The sequence below is a fragment of the Rhinolophus sinicus genome, chromosome 3 (genome assembly GCF_057876585.1).
Source record: "Rhinolophus sinicus isolate RSI-liver-muscle chromosome 3, RSI-T2T, whole genome shotgun sequence".
NCBI lineage: Eukaryota > Metazoa > Chordata > Mammalia > Chiroptera > Rhinolophidae > Rhinolophus > Rhinolophus sinicus.
Window position 1 is genome coordinate 64581543 of NC_142503.1, and position 19780 is coordinate 64601322.

The following is a 19780-nucleotide window of genomic DNA, read 5'->3' on the forward strand; positions in this document are numbered from 1 at the left end:
CTACAGAGACACCATAATCCCAGTTCAAAAGACACCACCCAAATACGACAGAAAAAAAATGTGAACAGGAAGAACAGGTTTTCTTTTTATTTGGTGTTTGTTTGTTTTTGTTTTTGTGTCTAGGAAACAACTAAAGCATGCTTCCAGCCACAGAGGATTGGCGCAATTTGGAAAAGAATAAAGATTAAACACCAAAATAGTAGAGTTCCTGCCCCTACCTCCTCAGGCAGAATCCCCCGGCAGGGGAAGAATGATGGATTTCTCTTGAAGTCAGGGGAACAAAAGTAAAGAGAATTTGTATGATGCTTTCATTTGGAATTTCTGACGGCAGCAGCTTAGTGGGTACAGCCCATGCCCCAAGATTGTGGAAAATGGCAGGTTCAAGCACGTGAGGACTCTGGATGCCCATGAGTGTTCTCCAACAGTCAAGAGGAGATCCAAAAATTCCAACTGGTTCTGAGCTGACAGCAAGGCCCATGGGCTGCTGAAGGGGCTGGTAGTGGGACCTCACATCAAAGGCTTTGCAGGATTGAGTCCATGAGGAGAGAGGACCAAAGAGAGCATGGCTGTGTCTCAGGGAGGATGCAGTGCCAGGAAACCAAAATGGAACGTGTAATACAGAGAGCGTAAATGTCAGAATAACTACATGCACACACATACATATATAATTATAGCTATACTATATATATATATAGTATATATATATATATATATATATAGTATATATATAGTATATATATATGGGCTTACAGTCACAAAAGAAAACCTGGCCTTTGAGTTCTTATTCTGCTACGTACTGTGTGACCTTGGGCAGGTAATTTAATTCCAGTTTCATTTTCTTCATGTGTACTATAACAGCTGTCACACAGATGGTTGTGAAGATTAAATGAGTTAAAATATTTTCAATCACTCATTCCACAAATATTTATTGAGGGCCTGTTACGTGCTAGGGGTTTTGCTGACCTCAGCAGTACAGCAAAAGTCCCTGAGCTCAGCCAACTTACAGCCTGTGTGTGTGTGGTGGGTAGGGGGGATTTTTAACAAGTTGACACAAATATGTACACATATATATAGTTAACCGCCGTGATTACCTATGAAGGAAAAAGCACACACACATACTGAGAAAATAACAGGTCATACCAATTTACAGTGCGGCTCTCTGATACTTTTAGCTGAGGTTTAAAGGACAAATTCAAGTAAGCTAAGAAAAGAGGGAGAAGGAGACTCTCCCAGACAGAGGGAACAGCGATCACGTTTGCAGGTTCAGAGGCAGGAGACAGTGCTGGTGATGAAGGCCAATGAACCCAAAGCACAGCACACAGGGGGGAAGACGTGCCTGGAGAGATGAGCAGGGGCCAGACCACTACACAACCTTGTAGGCTTATTAAGGATTTTGGATCCTATCCTAAGTGCAATTGAGAACCCATTGGGTTTTGAGCTAGAAGGTCCTAGGATCCTGTTCACCCTTTAAGAAAATCACCCTGGTTGTTGAGTGGAGCAGGGAGAGCTGAAAGGAGCATGAGTGAAGGCTAAGAGGCTAAGAAAGTAGTCTAGACAAAGTAAGCTAGTAGTTTATACTGGGGTAATGTTAATAGACAGAGGGAGAGGTGGTGGGAGAGGGGAGAGACACACAGACACAGGGAGATGGATGGATTCAACTTCTGAAGTGGAGACGTAAAGAAAAGGATGCATCAGCATTGCTGCCAGGTTTCTAGAATGAACATGTGAGTAGTCAAGTGTTCCCTTTACTGAGGTAGAGAACAGAAGTGAACAGATTTCAAAAGGAGGAGAGGGAATCAGAGGTTCATTTTTCAGTATGTTTGTGATGTCTATGAGATATCCAAGGGGAAATATCAATGAGGCAGTTGAATACAGATTAAGAGCACAGAGATAGGGGTTTAAATGACTTTCCTGTACTTGACTGTACTCGTTTAAAGTTTTAAAAAATATTTTTCTTTGGCACCTGATCTTTTTTTTTTTTTTTTTTTTTTTTTTTTTTTCTCAAAGAACAGAAATTTATTCTCTCACAGTTCTGGAGGCCAGAAGTCTGAAATCAGGTATTGGCAGGGTTGGTTCCTGTAGTTCTAAGGCCGGGATCTGTTCTAGCTTCCAGTGGTTGCTTTGGCACCTGATTTTACCAAAGAATCTTTCACAGTCAATGTTGTCAATGAAAGTGCAGCAGTAACACAGTACCTAACTTTACTTACCGTCAGGAAGAGTTCAAGATACTCTAGAAAATGTACTTAGGCTGCCTTTGGTGATTCTGACTTTGCCCACTGAAACAGGAAGTCAGGGGCAACTGATCCTGGGTTAGCTCACCCTTCTCTTTATTGAGACAGTATGGAATGTGAAATTGACCTTAATTCTTTTTTTAAAAACATGGTATTTTTCTGTTTAGGCCCACCTGAAAATATGCTAGGTACTAGTACATACAACTCCAACTCCTTAGGAATATAGACTCTGGACAATTTTTTAAAGGTATTTTTTAAAATTGACCACATCCTGAGATGAGTTGAGAGCAAATCCTCTGGGCATTTGGTCGAAAACAGAGCATTTGTTACTTTTAGAACCTGAGCTACACAAGGAACCTCCCTGAAAATGGTAAGTGTCTGCTCTTCTCCTTCCTCATGAAATTCACTTGCAGGTCCGCCTGGCGAGTAAGGCACCCGGATAGGAAACATGAATTTGCTCAAACTCGAGAACTTTATCGGAGTAGAACTCAGCTAGAGCCAGAGTGAAGTGAGGACCGACAACTGTTTGGCAAAAAGTACAGGAGAAGCAGGGAGAGAGACGCCGATCCCACCCCGCGATCCCACCCCGTAACCCCTCCCCAGCCCAGTAGTAAACGCAAAGCCACGTTCGTATGTCTGGCAACTATCCGCAAGTTGTCCCCCTTGTCCTAAGCCCGCCACTCACCCACCCCTGCGTCCTGCCCTACGCGGGGTCTGGGGGACTGCGCGGCTGGCAAGAACCCAGCCGCGAGGCGGAGCTCAGAGAGAGGCTACCGCTGTCGGGAAGCAGCGAAGCCGGGGGAGCTCGCGGAGCAGGTGCGCCGGCCCCGCGCCCCCTGCCTTCTCCGGATGGACAAGGGCAGAACCCTCCCCCGCTGCCCTCCCCCTAAGACTTGGGCCCAGTCCCGCGCTGCAGTCCGCTAGTCGTCCTCCCCGCGCCCCGAGCGCTCGGGCCTCCCCGGAGAGCACCGGAAGGAGGCCGGGGTCCGTGTCCTGTTCCAACCACGCAGACCCCTCCCCGCACCGGGGACGGGCAAGCAATACCTGGGGTCTGGGACCCAGCGAGCTCACCCTCGTGCCGCCGCCGCCGCCTGCTTGGTCCTCCCCGGGACCGAAAGTGAAAGTGGAGCCTGGGGAGCGGCAGGCAGGCGCGTGGGGCGTGTGGGTCCGAGTCCTCGCAGGTGGCGCGGGAGCCCCGGGCTGAGACTGGGGAAGGGGAAGCCCGGGAGTGGGGCCACGCGAGGGAGACCGCCGTTCCCAAGGCGTGAATTCACTAGTGAGTGCGGCACTCCAGGGAAGCAGTAGGGCTGAATACAGGGGGGATCGGGTGCAAAGGAGCACCCCTTTCTGAAAGCGGATCATTTTCTCTGCGTGTGTCTTTGAAGGGTTTTTTTTTCTTCATTGGTGGCCTTTGGCGTTGCGGGGGTTGGTGACGAGAGGACCGGGCCGGTACTGCTGGAGGTGACTCAGGCCGGACAGGAGCTCGCTTTTCCATCAAGCATGGTTGAGCTCCACCCTCGTTGGACTTAAGAGGTGTCCATCATTCTCGTCTCTGCAAACGTGCTGAGAGCTGTTGGCCCGCCTCAGACAGAAACAGGAACTCAGAACTACTCTATGTTGCTGCAAAATGCTGAACCCTCTGGGGTTTCCATGAAGAGGATGTATGTTCCCATTACTACCCAGAGGGGGCTTGGACCCAAAGATTTTCTGCTCCACACATTAAAACGTCCCTCTGGGTTTTCCAAATCAAATGACCGTTTCTATGCTCCCTTTAGAACATTAAGACTGGATGAAATGTCCAAAAAAAGCCCATCTTTAAACAATTGAGGCTAAATGAGGTAACAAGCCAAAAACAAACAAAAAATCCCACAAACGTTCATGCTCACCAAATGCCACAAGTTGGTGAGAGTACCGTGGTCCCTCTGGGACCTTTTTCTTACTATACTCAGGCTTTCTCCTCTCAGTTTCCCCTTAGCCTCCTTCTCTTTGAGAACTGGTGTTTCAAGTCACTGAAACAGTAGTTCTAAATTCTTTTGTCTCTAATCTTATGCCTCCTTTTGAAAAATATATTTTTGTTGTGCATATTCTCTCCAGTCAAGGACATTTTGTAATATGAAATTAATACCCTGTCCCCAGGGTTAACCAAGGTGGGATCAAGGGGAATTTTTTTCACTGAAATTCAACAAGAAATAGGACATTGGGATCAAGTAATTTCACAATTGTGACCGGGGGAGGTGGGTGGTGTCAGTGGATAGCTAGAGCCTCCAGAACCTCCAGGTGTCAGTGAGCAATCACAATTTGCTCAGGTGAGAGCTTCTCGACCAGTAAACTCATGCATTTCTTTGCTTTTACATAGTTATATTTTGGAATGTGATGGTTTCCCTTTAATTTCGAATACAGTTTCATTAAAAGTATTTCTTGAAGATCAGGATGGAAGGAGTTGAATGCACAAGATTGGAGGTTGCTATGAATGACAATTGAAGAAGCAGGAACAGGGGAATGCCTTTATATGAACCTGGGCAGAAAGAGCTGAAACATCAATAAGGAGAAGGCTGACACTGCTAAGGCCTCTCAACTGTTCTCTCACAAGCTCTCCCTTGCTCAGACTTTAGACTCAGACTGGCCATGATTCTGTCTTCAGAATCCAAGTGCACTACAAACAAAGCAATAAGACAGAGGATTTGGCGGCAAATCCTATCTAGTTTAAAAGCTCTAGTGCGGATATGAGGGGTGCAGACCTTGGAGTGAGGACTTTAAACTTGAAGGAGTCTCAGCTGTGGAGTCTGTGAGATCAAAACTTAATAGCTACCAAGCTTAGAAATGGTATTAGAGGAAAGCGTGCCAGAAGAAGGGGTACTTACTTTTATCGATTACTTACCAACTGTTAAATACTGTGCTTCGTGCTAGCCATATGCACGTGTGTGTATAATTTAATCTTTTCAGCAATCATGTAATATAGATATTATATTTTATAAGTGAGGAGAGTAAGAGAGGTTGGCAACTTACTCAAAGGCAAAGAGAAAATAAAAAGTGAAAACTAAATTTGAACCCTAGGTAGGTCTATTTGACTCCAAAATGCATGGTTCCCTTCCCCCACCACCACTAAATCACACAACTAGCTTTCTTCTTACTCCCTCACTTTACCTCGTCCCCATTTCACTTGGCACTCCTAGCTTTGCTCTTTTCCAGCCAGTCCTGTAAATTTTGCATCCTGAGAAACCTTCCTGGAGCCTCCAGATTTCCTCTCAGTGGATATTAGGTCATGCTGCTGTAACAAAGCAACTTGAAGATATCAGTAGGTTAAGAATACAAAGCTTTCTTGCTCATTCATGATACACAGCCCTTGTAGATAGATAGGGTACTCTGCCCTGTGCAGCCACTCAAGACTCAGGGTAACAGAGGTTGGTCATCTCATAGGTACATCCACCTGAAACTTTTGGCCTTCTAGATCACCATGGCCGGAAAGAGAAAGTCCAGAGAATTATGCATCAGCTTTTCCTCACCTCAGCGCTGGAATTGGCCAGACTAGATACATGGTCTTTTACAAGGGCAAGGAGAGGTTGATAAACGCTAATAATATTATCTACCACATAGTGTAAGAGGATCAGTTGAGCCCCGCCATTCCCAAGGCTTGTCAGAGCCCTTAGTCCCAGATGTGAGCGATGAGACGGAGGGAGTCCATTTTGGGCTGAAGCCATTTTAGCATGTACAACTTTGGGCTGTTACCGATCAATGATTTTTATATTGAATTCCAGATTTTGATCAAGGGGAGTTCAATTTTGTTCTAATTGATTGAATCAGTTCTGCCTTCATTAGCCTTTAGTTAGTTAATTTCAGCACTTGGCTCATTTCTTCTCTTGCTGCCAAAGCTGCTGCCATTTTGATAATATTACTACAATCCTTTTTTATGTAAAATTTTACCTAGACTCATGATGTAGAAAACACACAAAAGCAGGGCTGCTCTCATTAGGTGGGACAGCCCCACCCATTCAGTCCTTGCCAGTTGCCTCCCAAACCCTCCTCACAACCCCATCCCCCAACTTCCCCAACATACACTGTGGTCCCTGAGACACCTCCATAGGCTCCTGTGGCCCCAGAACTTAATTTTTAAAATGTCCTTAGGAAAACAGATCCTTAGGGCTGGGAGTCAGGGCAGATGCTGAGAAGGCCAGGGAAGCTGCAGAGAAGGACTGCAGATTTAATTCAGTTATCTGGGCCTAACAGCAGAGATTCTAGAGAGACTCAAAGTACTAACCAGCTCCAGCAGCAGGGCAGAAGTTTGAGAACCTTTGGCTCATGTCTATTACCAAGCAAGACTACCAGAAGAGAAAGAGTCTATGACTGAGTGGGTGGATCAGCCAAAAATGTAAAAATGAAACTCCAGTTACATTAATGAGAAATCTGGCCCTTCTGTTTCTGTAACATAGTGTTACCTTTTTTTTTCTTTTTTCTCTTGGCTTCCCAGTCCTAGTGGTAGATTGCTAAACTTTTATAGAATCTGTATGAGCTTAGCAGTCCAATAATTCCCACTCGACAAGATGAAAATAGTGAAATCATAATATTGTACAGTAAAATTTTACATTACTCATTTAATCTCTGTAGTGAACTGCAAAGTAAATAAAAATAAAATACCTGAACTGCTAAAGTTTGTTCTCTGTCTCTCTCTCTCCGTCACTCTCTTTTTCTTTCTCTCTCTCTCATTAGTTACTTATTAATAGATGCAACGAATAAATAGGGGCAAAATAATGTACCAGAATAACTTTGAGAACTTGTTTTTAAAAAAAAAGATTCATTATCTCTGCCCTGAGAAATTCTGATACTGTAGATCTTGATTGATAAATGCCATAGAATTCAAGGGCAATGTAAGTTTTCTTTGAGGAAATAAAAAAGTGTCTTATCACTGCTGCACTGGGGGCAAAGGGTGTTCTCTATACCTTAGCCAGAAAAAGTAGGAGGATTCCTTATCTCACGAGGGCCAGCCCTCAAATGCTGGCAGCATCAATGCTTTGAGTTCTAGAAACCTCTAAGGAATTACTGGAGACAATGCAGATAGAGGAGGGAAGAAACGTGGGCAGAGTCTGAAGTCAGCTATGGTTGTTGACAACTGTCTAAATCATTTACTCACATTCTTATTCTTAACCACTAAGAATTTGAGAATTGCAAGCTTGGAGATCAAAGTATGGATACTTAGTGCAGGGAAAGGCCCAGAGAGGCCATTTTGTTTGTGGTATATGATCTCTGAATCCTCAGTGTGCAAAAGAGACTGCACAGTAAGGAATTAATAAATGTTAACTGTTTAGAGAGTACAAACTCTAAGGAGAAAGATGGCCCACAGATAGAATTAGCCCACCCCCCTCATCCCCCACAGCTGCAGAGGGACAGACAACCAGCATAAACCAGGGCTCGTCATTGGTAAAGCCAGAAGGCAAGGAAGCCCACTGCTGCTATTGGTCAGTCCCAGGGCATGGAGTGGATCTGGGGGGCAAATAGAAGATCTCCAGCACAGACATACTGAATAATAGCAGGTATTGACCAGGAATCTAACGAACTACATAGCAGTAAGGCACTGTGACCACCTCCCAACTCACCTGTTCATTGAAAGCAACACATAATACAAACTTCACTTCACCTTTTGTATCCATGTAATTACAGAGACAGAAAAGAAAAATAAAACAACCAAAAAGGCCAGAGACATTTCAAAATCTAATTTCTATGTTGTGTCAGTCGGACCTCAATCACAGAGAACAGAATCCATTCAAGCTATTTTATCAGAAAAGGATTTATTGCAGGCTATTACATGACTTACAGAATCATTGGGAAGACTGAAAGAACACATGCTAGCGGGAGCTTCCAGGAACAAATCCCAAAGCCACATTGTAGAACCTGGCCCCCAGTGAAGCTGCTGCTTTTGCCATGACCCAGAAGCTATCTGCTACATTGGGCAGCTGCTATCACAGCTGCTGGCTCCAGAACCAGTCATGGATGCTACAGTCTTTCCCAACAAAATCAATATCTCAAGCCCTGCCTCTCTCTCCATTTAACTCAGTTCCAAATTCAAGCTCCCTTCAGTGCTTCTGTTTGGCAGAGCCTAACTCACATCTAGAACCGAGGAGTGAGGGAGTCTGAGAAGTGAAGTATTTCCTTTCCACACTGCATTGGAGTAAGGAATTCTGAAAGGAAATTGGAAGATGTACTGAGTAAGCCAACCACAGTATCTACCACAAATGTTAAACTGTATTGAAGCTGAACAAATAAAAAAGGACTAAAATAATTACTAGGAGGCCTCAAGGAATTTCGAATGCTTTAACGAACAAAAACAGTAATTGTAGAAATCGATTGTAGGTTGAGATTATAAGAGGCCTGGGACACTTGGGAGTGTGATGGAAGTTAAATTTGTGACATAACTACATTGCCAAGCATCATGTTATGATTTGGTATCTTTGAAGTGTCTCTAGGTGATCCTTTCTTTCCATTTGCTTGTTCAGCACTCCTTCCCCTCCTTGTGGTACATGCATACTCACAAGAGTCCGTCTCAGACCCCAATCTCTAGCTACAGTGATTGGTCCAAGCTTTGGCACATGAGCAAAGCCAGGGCAGAGGCCAAGCCCAGGATTATTCTGGCTGAAGTTGTCAGGGAGACCTCTTATTTTCTTTTTCTTTGTGGTCCCAATCCTGTAAGAATACGGCCTTAGAGTTAATGGCCAAATTCCCACTGCGGGGCAATGCCTAAGAAAGTGAAACCAACACCAAAGAGGAAAAAAAAAAAAGATGAGAGGCAGAGCTTGGGAGACTGTTTTTTTGTACGATTTCTGGATTTCACCTGTAGGGCCTGGAGCTGCCTTCTTCCTGCAGTTATATCTTCAATTCCATGAGCCATTCAGCAACATTCGAATAAATCTGCCCTTTTGGACTAAGATCATTCGATTGATTTGGGTATCAGTCATATGCAGTTTTAAGAGTTGTAACAAATCAGTCTCAATTTTATAACCTACTAGTTCCACTAGTCCCCTTGAAGAAAGGTACTGTCCTTTGTTCCCCATGGGAAAAGGGAGATTTTTCTTTTGCTTTGCTTTCCATACATTGTTTGAGGCTAAATTCCAATGAAGCCTAAACTTGAACTACATTTCTAATCAACGAAGTTGATTTAAATAATTTTGATAATGTCCCTCAGTGTCAGATAAGCAGCCTCTCAGAATCACTCCCTTTTTTAAAAGACTCCTGGACCACAGCTGCAGCACAATCACTCTGCAGTCACCAGCTGTGTGATCTGCAGAACCCTAGAAATTTCATTGGCGATGGGGAGGAGTCAAAGAAAAACTGTGAAACCAAAAAGGGACGCTCGCCTGTGACTCCATGGGGCAGGCTTTGTGAGTGTGTGTGTCTGTGTGTGTGACAGAGAGAAGGAAGAAGGATCAACTTTTCCTTCCAATAACACTCAGGTGTGGCTTTTTTTTTTTTTTAACTTGCCTTTAAGCTTCCTCAAAACTCATATTCTATCATTTAGAAGCGAGGAGCAGGTCCTGCCCACACTCAAGGGTAGGGGATCACACAAGGATATGGACACAAGGAGGCATGGCTTGGGGGCCACCTTAGGAGTCTGTCCATCACAGGTACCAAAATATTTTCTCACCATTTCTCACCTTTCCATTTCTAACTATGTTCACTCTCATTACGCCAATCCAGGCCCACACTATTTCTTGTCTAGATATTACAACAGCCTCTAAATTCTCCCCATTTCTATACTTGCCTCCGTATAATGCATTCCAGACAGCAGGCAAACATATCTTCTTAAAATGAACACGAATCTTAGTTTCTCATTCAAGTGTGCAAAAAAAAAAATCACATTTTCTTATTTAAATCTAAATGTTCTATTCTAAGCTCCTGTGTTGCCCGGCTATTCGGATACCCAGTCTCAGTTATTCTTAGCTTTATTCCACCTTTACTCCAGCGCTCAACCAGGTCCCAGGATCTTAAGCACTCCAGTCTTGGGTTCCCACTGATTACCATGGAGATGCTCACTCCCTGAGTTTCAATTCAAGGGATCTACTGCCTCAAGGCTTTGCTGGGACACAGGTAACTTTGGCCTAGGGTCCATCCTTCCTAGGTGCAGCATGTGCCCAGCCTCTCTGAGCTCTTGAGGCCTACCCAAGGACATTACTTCTCTTAACTTACTCCTGTTCATCCAACTCTCAGCTCAAATATCCCTGCTTTGTCTCTCTGAGGGCAAGAGCCGATATAGGTGCCAATCACATCTAACACTCCGAAAAACCAGAGTAGTTCCACGTCTGAGTCCTCTCTGATTTCCTGAGATCACCTCCTAACCCAAGCATGCCTTAGCTCTGCTAGGAGTGGGTTCCCACTTTTTAAGGATTTCCTGAGATCACCTCCTAACCCAAGCATGCCTTAGCTCTGCTCGGAGTGGGTTCCCACTTTTTAAGGATTTCCTGAGATCACGTCCTAACCCAAGCATGCCTTAGTTCTGCTAGGAGTGGGTTCCAACTTTTTAAAGAAAAAAAAAACAAAAAAACAAGTATGAAATATTTGAGAGATATATGACACACCAGTGCCCAGCTAAAGATATCAAATATTATGAATATAATTCAGTTACTGAAGGTGCTCTCTGAGTGTAGTCTACAATGAAATGCCCATTTTTGGCATTCCACTTATTGGCTGTCTTTGATTTCCCACAATTCTGTGGAAATTCTTTTATTGGCTGTCTTGGATTTGTTCTGCCTCTGATTCTAAGCAATGCCATGTTTAGTCTTTCTGTAGCTCTGATACTCTGTCCAAGTTAGCTCCAACAGTAGATTAATATGAGGTCAGACAATTAAGTTTACAAACTCATCCTAGAAAAAGTGCTACACACCTCACTGCTGAATATCACTATCGTCACCTTCAAAGTACTCCCCTTGGGAAACTATGCACTGAAGCCAGCGCCGAGTCCACCCTTCAAAGCAATTTTGGAACTCTTTTTCTAGAATGACCATCACATCTGTCGTCGTATTACCCTTGGTGTCCTGAATGTCATCAAAATGTTTTCCTTTCAATATTTCCTTTATCTTCAGGTAAAAAAGTAGTCATTGGAGGCCAGATCAGGTGAGTAGGGAGGGTGTTCCAATATAGTTATTTGTTTACTGGCTAAAACCTCCCTCACAGACAGTGCTGTGTGAGGTGGTGCATTGTTGTGATGAATTGGCAAAAAGTTCAGGTCGTCTAACTTTTTCACACACCCTTTTCAGCACTTCCAAATAGTAAACTTGGGTCACTATTTGTCCAGTTGGTACAAATTCAGAATGAATAATCCCTTTGATATAAAAAAAGGTTAGCAACATCATTGCGACAAGTTCATGAACTTAATTGTCAGGCCTCAAAGACCTATTTGTTGGGTTCTGAGAGACCCCTTTCTTGACAGACAACTCTTTGGGAGCCCACAGAAGGGTTCTCCCCCCACTAGAATCCAAAATCCAGCTCAGAAATAGTGTTGCTATAGTAAGTCTCTTACTTCCTGAAGAAACAGGGCTATGGCTGGAGTTACTAAAATGGACACATCTGGACTGGTTACCTTTGCTTGAGGAAGTGACCAACCACCTCTTCCTTCCCTACCTTGACCACTGTTAACAGTTGAAGGGGTGATTCAGTGAGGCTGAGCTTGGAGCGGAGTGTGGCAGTAAGTTTTGCTGTTGCCCAAATGTGTTATTAGTTCTAAGTAAGAAAGTTCTATGGGCCACTGTCCTCTGTACCAATGCCTGTCATGACTATGTAATTGCAGATAGTTTTGCCAGCCTTCTGGATTGAGTTAACGTGCTATATTCACACCCAAAGCACAACGTTTAAATGTTCAGCCAAACCCACTTGAATTACGTCAGAAATTAGATTCCTCAGACCCTCCACTGGCAACGAGGTTTGGGTGTTCAAGTGGCTGCCTCTGCTAGAGTTCTTAGTCATGCAAGAATCAGTAACCAAATGTCTCTTCTGCTGGCCCTGGAGTTTTGTCTCCACACATAAATTGGATAATATTTGACTGATTAAAAACTTTTTTTAATTTAATTTTATTGGGGAATATTGGGGGACAGTGTGTTTCTTCAGGGCCCATCAGCTCCAAGTTGTTGTCCTTCAAAATAGTTGTGGAGGGTGCAGCTCAGCTCCAAGTCCAGTCGCCGTAGTTTCAGGGGGCGCAGCCCACCATCCCATGTGGGAGTTGAACCAGCAACCTTGTTGTTGAGAGCTTGCGCTCTAACCAACTGAGCCATCCATCTGCCCCTCTGAAAGCTCAGTGGCAGCTCGTTGTCTTCAATCTAGTTGTGGCGGGCGCCGCTCACTGGCCCATGTGGGAATTGAACTCGCGCTCTAACCAACTGAACCATCCCGCCACCCTGATTAGAAACTCTTAAAGGCTACTTTTGAGGCGTCCTAAGGTCTATAAGTCTATGTAATCTAACCATTGCCTACCCTTACAAATCATCTCATATGTCTCTTCTCTTTGCTAGGTTTCTACCATACTGACCTTCTTTCATTTCCACAAACGTGTTAAACAGCTTTTGCCTCACACATGCTGTTCTCTTACCCTGGAAAAACTTTCCCCTCCTGCCAACAATTGGATTTCAACTTAAATATCACCTTCTCTCACCACCTTAAAAAGCTTTCACGTACTCTTTATTCTTTAACACAGCTCTAATCATAATGTTTTATTCTTTTAAAAATTGTTTGTTTCCTTGGTCTTTGTTCAGTCTCCTCAGCTAGTATGTAAGTTCCATGAGGCCAGAACCTGTGTTTCTTTTTTTTTTTTAGATTTTATTGGGGAAGGGGAACAGGACTTTATTGGGGAACAGTGTGTACTTCCAGGACTTTTGCTTCCAAGTCAAGTTGTTATCCTTTCAATCTTAGTTGTGGAGGGTGCAGCTCAGCTCCAGGTCCAGTTGCCATTGCTAGTTGCAGGGGGCGCTGCCCACCATCCCTTGTGGGAGTCAAGGAATCGAACTGGCAACCTTGTGCTTGAGAGCCCAGGCTCCAACCAACTGAGCCATCCCGGAGGCAGCTCAGCTCAAGGTGCCGTGTTCAATCTTAGTTGCAGGGGGCACTGCCCACCGTCCCTTGTGGGACTCGAGGAGTTGAACCGGCAACCTTGTGGTTGAGAGCCCACTGACCCATGTGGGAATCGAACCAGCAGCCTTCGGAGTTAGGAGCACGGAGCTCCAACCACCTGAGCCACCGGGCCGGCCCCTTTCTTTTTTTCTAAGCATTGCTTTCACTGCATCCCATAAATTTTGATAGGTTGTATTTTTATTTTCTATTTTGTTCAAAATACTTTATTTCTCCTGAGATGTCTTCTTTGACTTACGTGTTATTTAGAGTGTGTTATATGGTCTTCAAATATTTTGAGATTTCCAGCTTTCTGTTATTGATTTCTAGTTTAATTCCACTGTGGTCTGAGCATACTTTTTTATTCTGATATTTATTCTGTAAATGTGGTAAAGTGTGTTTTATGGTCCAGAATGTGACCTTTTTGGCAAATATTCTATGTGAACTGGAGAAGAATGTGGCTTCTGCTGCTGTTGAAGTATTTTATAAATGTCAATTAGATCCAGTTGATGAATGATTATGTATCTTTTCATCATTAAAATCTCAGGTTCTAACAGAGAACTTGGCCTACAGAACGTGTTCCAGAAATGTTTATTGAGTAAGAGGACAGAGAGCAAGCAAGAGGATGAGAACAGATACCGCAATCTCTCCTGTTATACTCCTGATTAAAAGCTTTCTACAGTTCACTATTATCTACACAATACATTTTAACTATCGCTCTTCCTACTCAGCAGTAATATGTCAAAATCATTTACTGTATTTCTTCTGTTGTAACACACCACAATTATTTTATGTGCCACTGTAGAAGGGAAGAAAAACACTGCCAATAAAATTGTGAAATGCCATCAATTTCCAAGATGTTTAAATATGAAAAGTTGTGAGTCACAGAGGTGATGAAATATTGTAGTTAGCTACAAGTCTGCCTTACATGCTGGATGTATTCATAGCTTATTTATCTTTTCATCCCCAGCATTGAGCACAGACTGTGCCATAGAATAAATAGATGCTCAATAACTTCAGTCATCTGATGTGTCACTCACTCCCCACCACTCGCCACCCGGCCACCCTTCATTGCCCAGCCCAGCGATTTTAGTTTCTTTTGAAATGATTTGCTGCACAAAAATCTGATGCTTTTTCACTTTTCTCATGATGTGGCTGTAGGCTGTCAGCTATGTTACCGCTAAATATCTGCCAAGCTCACATGTATGCTCTTGAAGCTGCTGTGATAAATTGGCACCCTCTCCAACTCTCCCGGATCCCTCCACACAACTGCATTGAGCCCAGTAGCACTGCCAGTGCCATTGTAGATGCTGTGGCAAACCAGTGAGGAAGAGAATCTTGGCAGGGAAAACTTTTGGAAGTTTCAAATACTTGCTAATGACTCCTGTCTACTCAGTGGGCTGGCCTTTCCCTAAGCTTTATTTATTTTTTGTTATCTATTTAGGAAAAGCACAAAGAAGTAAGTGACACTCAGGGATCTTCACCCCCATCAGAGAAACCGTATTCCTTTTTAATCCCTTTTATAGAGGACTTCTTTAAAATAAGGACCCTAAGTGAATAGCACGGTGGAGGGAATGTAGCCACTCCGTCCAGCCAACATGGGGATTTTTATAACATGTGAATTGGCTGTGCAATCTCCAGTTGGCCAGCACATCGTTTCTCCAACCATTTTACTGCAGTGCATTCATATATTCCTATTACCACTGGACTCTTGAAAGTATCTGAATTTTTGACCCCTGCCTTGAATGTGTGGTTTTTCTTCTCCAGGAGCCCACCTTCCCACCATGTCTCCTTAATTTTCTTACCCTCATTTTGAGATTAATTGGCCATTAGCGATGGGTTAGTTTTTCTAACTGTAGAGAAAACCATGCCCTGCAGTTGAAATAAACTGGTTATAGAAATGTTTATTAGATACGTTTATTGATGCAGGGTGTAGCTATAAAAATAATCCCCACCTCTATTCCTACAAGGCTCAAATACCCATGGTCTTTATGAGGCAGTATTTGAGAGGCGAGGGGGATAGATAGAATTAAAAAAAAAAAAAAAAAAAAAGTCACAATTGCATTAAGAATTTTGGGATCTGAGACCTCTCTCGAGCCCTAGCTCTAATTCACACCTTCCAAACAGATTTTTCCTGTGTTTTTGCTTGGAATTTAATAAAGCACAGGCAGGGATGATAGTGTTGTATGGAATTGCAAAGACTTGGAGTAGTTCTAATGAATTCTTTAACTCATAAATGTTTATTAAGTAAGAGGATGGAAAGCAAGCAAGAGGAATAGTGTTCTTTTGTCTCCCTTATTAAGTCAATTGGGCATAAAAGACAAGTGATTAAGAAGTTAAAAATAGAACTGAAAACCTTCTCTCTGTTTAAGGAATAAAAATATAAAAATGTTTTCTGGAATTGGCTGCTTTTAATATTTTAATAGTAGCTTCCATTTCACTTTCCCCTCCATCTCACCTTTTCCCCTTCCTCCTACCTCCTGAAAGGTATTCACCCTCCTGAAAACAATTAAAGCTCCCAAATGCTTACCTGAAGAATGCCGAGATCCCTATATTGGTTGAAACCCCATGAGGTTAGTAGAAGTGTAGTGCATTCTGAAACATTGACTATTATTTTTTCTACTGGGCTAATTTAAAGTCAAATTTATTAGGTTTCATACTTATTTTCCAAATGTGACTTTTTAATTCACAGACTAAACTATTTAAAGCTACTGTGATAAATTAGGCCTATTAGAAATGAACCACATCATCTTGTAAATTATTTTAAGTTTGAGCCTGAAATTCTCCCCCATTTATGTAAAAACAAAACTTTTCTATTAAGCACACAAAGAACAGAACCACAAAAAACACAGACACCATCTCTGCTGCCTTTTGTGATGTCTAATCTCAAGCACCTTCTACTTTCTGTCTATTACAAGGTCAAACCTTTAATTTATAGGTCTTCTTAATGAGATATAATTGACATATAACATTGTATACGTTTAAGATGCGTGACATGTTGATTTGATACACTTATATAATGCATATTGCCACTGTAGTGTTTGTCACCTAACATCTCTATCACGTCACATAATTGTTTCTTTTTTTTGTGGTGAGAACATTTAAGATCTAGTAGTGTCTTATCAATTTTCAAGCATTCTTAACTATAATCATGATGCTGTGCATTAGATCCCTAGTATTTACTCATCTTCCAATGCAATTTTGTACACTTTCACCAACATCTCCCCAATTCATCTATGCTGTAGCCCCTGGTAACCGCTATTCTACTTCCATTGCTACTAGTTTGTCTTTTTAGATTCCATATATAAGTGAGATCATACAGTATTTGTCTTTCTCATTTCACTTAGCATACCACATACACACACACACACACACACACACACACACACACACATAGATATATATCTCACATCTTTTTTATCCATTCATCGATTGATGGACACCTAGGTTGCTTCCCTATCTTGACTATTGTAAATAATGCTGCAATGAACATAGGGGTGCATATATCTTTTTGAATTAGTGTTTTCATTTGCTTCAGATAAATGCCCAGGAGTGGAATTGCTGGGTCATATGGTAATTCCATTTTCAATTTTTTGAGGAACCCCCATACTGTTTTCCATAGTGACTGCGCCATTTTAAACTCCCATCAACAGAGCACAAGAGTTCCCACTTCTCCACATCCATGTCAACACTTGTTATCTGTTGACTTTTTGATAGTAGCCATTTTTATAGGTATGAGGTGATAACATCAAACTTTGCTTTTCCTTTGCTTTTGCACAACAAAGGAAACCATCAACAAGACAAAAAGACAACCTACTAAATAGAAGAGATTTGCAAATGACATATCCGTTAAGGGGTTAATATTCAAAATGTATAAGGGACTCATACAATTCAACATCAAAAATGCAAACAATCTGATTAAAAACTGGGCCGTGGATCTCAATACAATTTTTCTAAACAAAGCATACAGATGGCCAACAGACATGTGAAAAGACGCTCAATATTACTAATCATCATGGAAATGCAAACCAGTATTCCTCATGACATTTGAATTCTTCATTTTCATGACTTTAAACAAATGCTACAGTGCCCTAGGGTCCCATGCACACATATATGTCCAGATATTATTGACCTAATAGGAGATTACCCGTTATTTATTATTTTTTGTATACTAAATACAACACAATAGATTTTCAAAATTCAATATGAGCTTATTTACAACATGGCCTCCTATAGCATTAGTATTACTGGCATACTGCCTGTTTCATAGAGAATGCCCTTAATGGGGAAGGAATCGAAAACCTGATTTTCCCCATGGCAACAAATGAACTAGTCATTTCTCTGATACACATTAAGACTTCCTGATTGAATTTTCCCCATCATGGTGATATTTGGAACCATTCTAATCCAGAGACACTAATCATTTTAGATTCCGTGAATACAGATATTATCATCTATATACAAAATTGACTGGCTGACATAACAATCAGCTTAATATTGAATTAAAGTAAACACTAGGGAGCAGAGTTAAGCAATTACAATATGTGGTTTAGTTTTCTTGAGGGCAAACTGCCTTTCAAATTAATGATGATTCACTCTTTTTATTTTTAATGATTTTATATACACTTTTTGAATAAGTAATATATGTCCACAGCAGAAAAGGCAAAGAGTACAAAATGCTACACATGGGAAGGTAGATACCTCTCATCAGTGGGAATGTTATTCACTGTTAGTCGGTGGATCAACCATTTTGGACAGCAAATTGGCATTAGCTGGTAAGGTTGAAAGTTTGGAATTTCTGCTTCTGTTTATGAAAGATTAGGTAAATTGGACAAATTCTCTCATGTACAACAACTAAAAATCTTCCAAGTTTTTATAAGGAAGCCTATCAAAGAGCTAACAAGATGTTCAGGATGGATATTTGGGGTCACTTTGAAACAAATGTTGTAAAAGTAGGAGTCCAGGGCTGCCCAGAGGTGGGGACCCTGGAAAACCCTACCTCACTGTGGTGTGGGAAGGGACCCTAGCGTTTTCAGCCTCTACGGTCTCATCCCAAAGTGGGAACTTAGAGCTTCTCTCGATTCATATTAGTTAGATATAGCCTAGTGGTTCCTTTTCTCTGCCATCAGTCCTTAGAATAGCATTTGTCTGGCCAGGGAAATGTTACTATTGCTTCTTCCAGGCTCCAGGCTTGCGGGGGTAGAAGCAAAACATGGAAAACTAGAGAAAAAGCTAGCCCATGCCCACCCCCTTTCCCATTGCAGACTTCCCTCCTGGAGCAGGATCCAGCTAGGGCTGAGAAGAGGTTTACCATCTTTGCAAAAATGGACAGAATTTGTGAAACGCATTTGTTTCTGAAAATGTGCTGTAGTAGCATATAACTTTGTACATACAAAAGGAGAATGATGCTACAAATATCTTATTTATTTTTAATTACAAATACCTTATTTATTTATTTTAAGGTTTCCTGATATAAATATTCTTTCACACTGCTTGAATTGTTTTCATGATCCTTTTAGGCTGATAAGCTTCTGGACCAATAAAGATTTTGACAGAAGCTAAAATTATTGATTTCATTATTCAATCAGCCAAAGGTGACATTTTTAGGATTTAAGATAAAAGGAGATACTTTGAAAGACTTACGTTTCTGTCATAGAGTCTATTCAAAATGTTGGTTCATTGAAGGCCTACAATACACAGATCACTATTTTAGTGACTGGGAGTATATGAAAATATACAGAATTTGGTCACGTCATTCCTGACCTTATATTGCATAAGAAAATGGCATAAGAATTGATTGACAGAATTTTCTTTTTTACTGGTTCAATCCTCCATGTGCGTATATCTGTCTTTGTATTTGTACATAATGCAAGACTCTTCCAACATTAATATGGCAGTAATAATTCATTGCTGATTGTAGCAAATTTCATGTCAGTTGGAGTAAAGTTATTAATGGGGTAGCACCAAGTAATTAGATATGAAAAACTGAAACTCAAAGTCATTCAAGCTTGACAGAATGAATAAATAGTTGCCTTAAATGGTTAGTATCATTGGATTTCTACGTGCACAATTAAACTGGGATTTCATTTTTTAAAATGGTTTAGATTACTTCACTCTGTCACAAGAATCTCCTCCAATAGTTTTCTTTTGGCCAACATATGTGTGTACTTCGTCAACACGCTTAACTCCTGGGTTTGCAGTTAACAGACTGGGTTTCTCTTCTAGCTCTGCCACTTTCTATCTGTGAGAGTCCATTAAGCTTTCTAGCCTGGGTTTTCTAATCTATAAAATGGAGATAATAACCCCAGCCATAAAGATTGTATAATGTGCATATCATTAATGTTGATTCCTTCTTTCATTTCTTTTTAAAGATTTTTCTTAAAAATATAGCTAACATACAATATTCTATTAGTTTCACGGGTACACCATAGTTATTCAACATTTATATACCTAAAGAATTGATCACCATG

The 19780-nt window shown here is 41.7% G+C and overlaps 1 protein-coding gene across 3 annotated transcripts in view; it reads right to left on the reverse strand.

Moving 5' to 3' along the window:
- The window catches only part of ERAP1 (endoplasmic reticulum aminopeptidase 1), a 69462-nt gene that overhangs the window by 32403 nt on the left and 17279 nt on the right, over positions 1 to 19780 (reverse strand). Inside the window, exon 1 of one of the 3 annotated variants that reach the window (XM_019727915.3) lies at positions 3303 to 3660. The exons of 1 other annotated variant lie outside the window; for it this stretch is intronic. The gene's annotated coding sequence lies outside the window, so the exon portion shown is untranslated. Of the gene's footprint in view, positions 1 to 3275; positions 3661 to 19780 lie in introns of those variants that run through there. One more of the 3 variants, XM_019727914.3, reaches the window with a different exon arrangement.